Genomic DNA, 6032 nt, shown 5'->3' with positions numbered 1-6032 from the left:
CATGGTTCACAATCTTCACACCTGAAAGCTGAGCAGATTTCGAAGTGCATATACGTGTCTGTAACTATGAGCTGCCTCTATAAAATCACGAATGTATTAAGCAATTAAAGTTGATTCTGGGTGTCATTCTGGAAAGAAAAGACAAACAATGTTCAGCTGAACACTGCCTCACTGCACTCAGCGTGACTGTGTGAGTGCACGCTGCTAGTCAAGTTGGTAGTGTCCTAGATGATGCTGGTAGTGAATCTGAACAAATAATTGTGTAATTTGCAAACAATGCCTGAGTGTTTACCGGTGCAATGTTGTACTCACAGTGACTTTGTTCTCATAGGCCTTTATGTTTTGGCTACTTTGCAATGCTGCTAGATCAGTGTCTTGCAAGTTGGTTTGTAAAATATTATGATCCTAGTTGACAAGTCACAACTAGATAAATTGGTTTTGTATTTTATTTTTATTTATTCATAACTTTTATTCATTTCTTTTAAATGGTGAGAAAATTCAAAGCGACTTGGGATTTCCTGAAGGTAATTTGCAGGTTGAGTCGGTGGAGAGGACTAGAATACAAAAGCAAGGATGTGATGCTGAGGCTTTATAAGGCATTGTCGAAGCCTCACTTGGAGTATTCTGAGCAGTTTTATACCCAAGTCATTGGGTATATTTAAAACGAGGTTGATAGATTCTTAAATTAGCCAGGGCATGAAGGGATACAGGGAGAAGGCAGGAGATTGAGGCTGAGAGGAAAATGGATCAGCCATGATGGAAAAAGTACAGTAGGCTCATAGGAGCAGAATTAGGCCATTTGGCCCATTATCTTCTGGTCTTATAACCTGGTCAGCAAAGCTCTCATTCTGTGTTCTTTGCCCATTACCTTTGAAAGTGCCGGAGAACCACCTTGTTGAAGTTTCAAGCAGCATTAAATTAAACATTTTTACTCAGTTGTACTGGGATGACAACTATTAAAGAGTGGATGGTGCATAATCGGGAGGTAAAGCTTTGCCCTTGTGCTTATTGTACTTCTTTGTAATAGAGGTCAGGGATTTGGAAATAGCCTGTTGCAGGGATCAGGAATTTGGGGCAAAAAATCTTGGAATTACTAAAATTCATCTTTTAGTTGGAACACCCTGGCAGCTGTTGTATGACAGTTATGGAGGGAATGTTAATGCAATGGGTCATTTAGTACAGGATGGTGTTGAGCTGAAGTATTGTTGGAATAGCAGAATAGAAAGCCAAGCATGCTTCTACACTTACAGATGTCAGAAAGGTTCTATGGAATCAAAACATGATTCTTTTCTGTGGACTTAGGCACCCCATTACAACCAGCAAACAGTATTCCTGGCACACCTGCACTCTTCATTGTGTGTGAAGTTGCCTTGCGTGATAGTCAAAGTACAGTAGTGGATTATGGTGACCATCAGAGGGTAAAGATTGTGATGGACTCCAACTGGGCTTGCAAAAACACAGACTTCATTATTAATGTCCAGGTTAAAGCTGATGGGAGTGCTTTCAACCTATCAAAAGAATCTTCCAGGTATAAAATTAAAAATTGGGTGCCACAGTAGTGTAGCAGTTAGCACAATGCTATTACAGCTTGAGCTTCGGAGTTCAATGTCGACATCATCAGTAACGAGTTGGTACATCCTCCTGGGATGAGTGTGTTTTCCCCAGCTGTCTGGTTTCCACCCACAGTCCAAAGATGTACCAGATAGGTTAATTGGCCTTTGTAAATTGTCCTATGATGAGGTTAAGGTTAAACCATGGTTGTGGGGCCTACTCCATGCTGTATCTCTAAATAACTCCTCTGCAACCCAGCTTATGGCCTATCCAAGTGCTTCCTTCGAACCCAAGTACTTATTTTATCGCAGCATAAGCCAACAGTCATTTACAGAAAAGCATCAAAAAAGATGTTGAAGAAGAACAGAAATAATTATTACTAAGTAAATAATCCTAATCTGGTTAGGTTAGTTTAGCCTACTTCATTCAAATCCAAATCCATATGTACTGACTGAACCCAACAGATGTAGTTGGCTCCTGCTGGGTTGGGGTCAAGCAGTTATGCATGGTTTAAGGCAGTGTGAAAACGGAGGGTGGCCTCAGTGAGGAAAGCTTTTTTTTCCACAATTTATTTTACAGAAAACCTAATTTTGTTATACTTGGACACATCCAGGGAGAATTAGAAACCCTTCCTCAGGACCTGAAATCATGTAGGAATGGGAAGACAAAGTGAAATAGGTAATCACTGTCTTTTACAGCAGACAGAATGAAGTTTGCAAGAGCACAGACTTTGCTAAAATTAGATTCTTAAGTCACAAATTAAGATCTCAGCCCAAAATGTCGAGTCTTTACAGTTTTCCATAAATGCTGTCTGACCTACTGAGTTCCTCCAGTATTCTATGTGTGTTGCTTTGAGTTTGCTAGCTTGTGTCTTTGAAACCCCTGCCACACTGGTCTGTAATAATACTACCGAGAATCTTTTGGTCTTGGACAGTTGATCTTGGTGCACACTAGGAACTGAGTGTGCAAGTTTAGGACAAAAAGATCTTAATTTGTGACTTAAGAACCTAATTAAAACTGCAGACTAATCAGTGTTGAAATGACCACTGCTGCTAAAAAGGAAAATAAATGAGAGTTTTGCTGCAATTTTCTATTACATCTGTATTTCCAGTAGATACTGAAGCCGTCCCATAATCAAAATGTAATCTTGAACTATTGCTAATGTAAATGGATTTGTAATCTCAGAATCAATATTATGTCAGAAGAGTCCATATAAGAAAAACCTCATCTCCAAAAAATAGTGTCATCCAGCCTATTATCCTTCTGCTTCTGGTGAGTAATTATTTCCAAGTATTAAAATGATTTATTTTGCTTTTAATAGTATGACTAAATATGATGATACAAAATGTATCAAAGCACAGAGAGAAATTTATTTTAAACTTCATTCTGTCGGCCGTAAAAGCTAGAATCTCCAGGTGACTAGCCATTTTGATTTGACTTCCCATTTCCATTTTTGCATGTCTGTCCAAGATCTCCTGTACTGCCACAATGAGGCCAATTTCAGTTTGAGGAGCAACACCTCATTATCTCTGGAAGCCTCCAACCTGATGAATGAACATCAATTTTTCTAACATCTAGTAATTTCTCCCCTCCCTCTTTCTCTCTTCTATTCCCCATTCTGGGTTTTCTCTCACCCCTTCTCACCTGCCCATGACCTCCCTATGGTTCGCCTCCTTCCTTTTCTTCACCATCCTCTCCTATTATATTCCTTCTTCGGTCCTTTACCTCTTACACCTATCCCTCCCAGTTTCTTACTTCATCCCCCTTCTCCTCCACCCACTTTTCCCCTCACTTGGTCTCACCTATCACCTGCCAGCTTGCACTCCTTCCCCTCCTCTCACCCTGTTCTGGCTTATGACCCCTTCCTTTCCAGCTCCAGTGAAGGGTCTTGACCCTAAATTCCTATCGTAAAGACTCTGTCTGACCTTCGGAGTTCCTCCAGTATTTTGTCTGTGTTGCTTAAGATTTCCAGTATCTCCAGAATATCCTATGTTTTAATGTATCATTTACAAAGGAAGGCATTTGGAGGCTTCCTGTATTAAAGAGTTTTTGAAGGTACAGAAACTTGAAAATAACAGGTCTTGGATTTTGAAGTCTCCTCATCTGGAATACATTTTTGCCATTCCAGCTTTCTGTTTTCTTCAAAGATATTCATCATGGAGAACCAAGGAACCAAGTGATATTTAGTGGGTATCATCAAGTTTTGAGCTGATGCTTTGAAATTTAATGCCTGGGAATCAAAGACACCTGATTTGATTATTCTTGCTTGCTGTTGGCACACAACAGAGTAATATTTTTGACATGGTGCTGCTTGGTCGGCTGGTCCAGAGGGTTAAGGCACAAGCAATCTGAGGCATGTTGATAAACAGGATGTAAAAGTGGATTGATGAAGGGAAGGTAATGGTAGATGATCACCTGTGCAATAGGAATACTTACATCAGGTTGCTGTTTATCAATTGCAGCTCAACGTTCAACATAATCATGCCCTCAGTTCTAATCAACAAGCTCCAAAACTTGGGCCTCTGTATCTCCCTCTGGAAATGGATCCTTGACTTCCTCGCCAAGACACCATAGTATGTGTCGATCGGAAATAACATTTCCTCCTTGCTGACAATTAACACTGGTGCACCTTGATGTATGCTTAGCCCACTCCTCTACTCTCACTACACCCACGACTGTGTGGCTAGGCACAATTCAAATGCCATCTTATAAATTTCCCAACAACACAACTATTGTCAGTAGAATTTCAGATGGTGATGACGGGGCATACAGGAGCGAGATAGATCAGCTGGTTGAGTGAAGCCGCAACAAAAACCTTATATCTCAATGTCAGTAAGACCAAGGAATTGATTGTGATCTTCAGGAAGGGGAATTCAAGGTAACACACATCAATCCTCATCGAGGGATCAACAATGGAATAGGTGAACATTTTCAATGCTTTGGTGCCAACATCTCTGAATATCTATACTGGGCCCACAAGTTTGATGCAATTCAAAGAAGGCACAACAGTAGTGATATTTCATTTGGAGTTTGAGGAGTCTTGGTATGTCACCAAAGATGCTCTCAAATTTCTATAGGTGTATTGTGGAGAGCATTCTAACTGGTGGTATTGTCTGGTATGGAGAGGCCACTTAGAGGATCAGAAAGAGCGGCAGGAAGGTGTAAACTCAGCCAGCTCTGTCATGGGCTCCAGCATCCAGGACGATGCCTCAAAAAGGTGGCGTCCATCATTAAGGATTCCATCACTCAGGGCATGCCTTCTTCTCATTGTTGCCATCAAGGAAGAGGTACAGGAGCCTGAAAACACACACTCAGCGTTTCAGGAACAGCTTCTTCCCCTCTGCCATCAAATTTCTGAATGGACAATGAATCTATGAACACTATCTCACTATGATTCCCTCTTGTATTGCATTGCTTATTTAATATTTATATATATTTATTGTAATTAATCTTTTTAAAAATTGCATTGCAGCGAAGGCAACAAATTTCATGAAATATGCCAGTGATATTAAACCCGATTCTGATATGTGGTCTGAATTGTAAGTTAGCAAACAACAAACAAATGGTAGAATTATAGGCAGTGAAGAAGATTGTTGAAGGATACACTACATAGGTCAGCTGGAAAGTTGGACAGAGCAGAGGCAGGTGGAATTTAATCCAAACATATAGATGTGTGTTTTGGAAAGTCAACTTATGGTAGGACATGTAAAGCAAAAGGCAGGGACCTTAGGCACATTGACTTTGTGGTGCAAGTCCCTAGCTTGATGAAAGTGACAACACTGGTAGGTAGAATACTGAAGAAAGAATGTGCTATGCTTCCCTTCCTAGACCAGCTTATTGAGTAAAACATTTGGAATATCATGTTGCAACAGTACAAAAGTTTGGTTAAACCATATTTGGAACACTCTGTGCAGTTACTCTATATTTGCCACACTTGAGGAAGGATGTGGTAGCAATAGAAAGAACGCAGAAGAGATTTACCAGGATGTTGCCTGGAATGGAGGGCAGTAGTTATGAGGAGAGGTTGGATAGGCTGAGTTTATTCACGCTACAATATAGGAGCAGATATCTTACAGAGGTTTATAAAATCATGAGGTGTATATACAGGATTTAGTTGAGCACGGGAGTCTGGAACAAGGAGTCACAGTTGTAAGGTGAGAGCAGATAAATTGGGAGGAGATGCTAGCACAGAGGTTCCCAACCTTTTTTATGCCATGGACCCCTCCCATTAACCAAGAAATCTGCAGATCTCAGGTTGGGAGCCCCTGTTTTAGCAGCAGGTACAATTACAATGCTTAAGCCACATTTGGACAGATATTTGGATAGGAAAGGCACAGACAAATTGGAATTTGAATATTGTTGTCACATGTACTGGGATGCAGTGAAAAGCTTGTCTTGCATATTACTTATACAGATCAAGTCATCAATTGGAATTAGCATATACTGTACAGGCATCATGGCCTAACCAAGTTTGGTCTGAA

Source organism: Hemitrygon akajei, chromosome 14 (assembly GCF_048418815.1).
Source record: "Hemitrygon akajei chromosome 14, sHemAka1.3, whole genome shotgun sequence".
Taxonomy (NCBI): Eukaryota; Metazoa; Chordata; class Chondrichthyes; order Myliobatiformes; family Dasyatidae; genus Hemitrygon; species Hemitrygon akajei.
Note: the sequence above shows the minus strand (reverse complement) of the source record.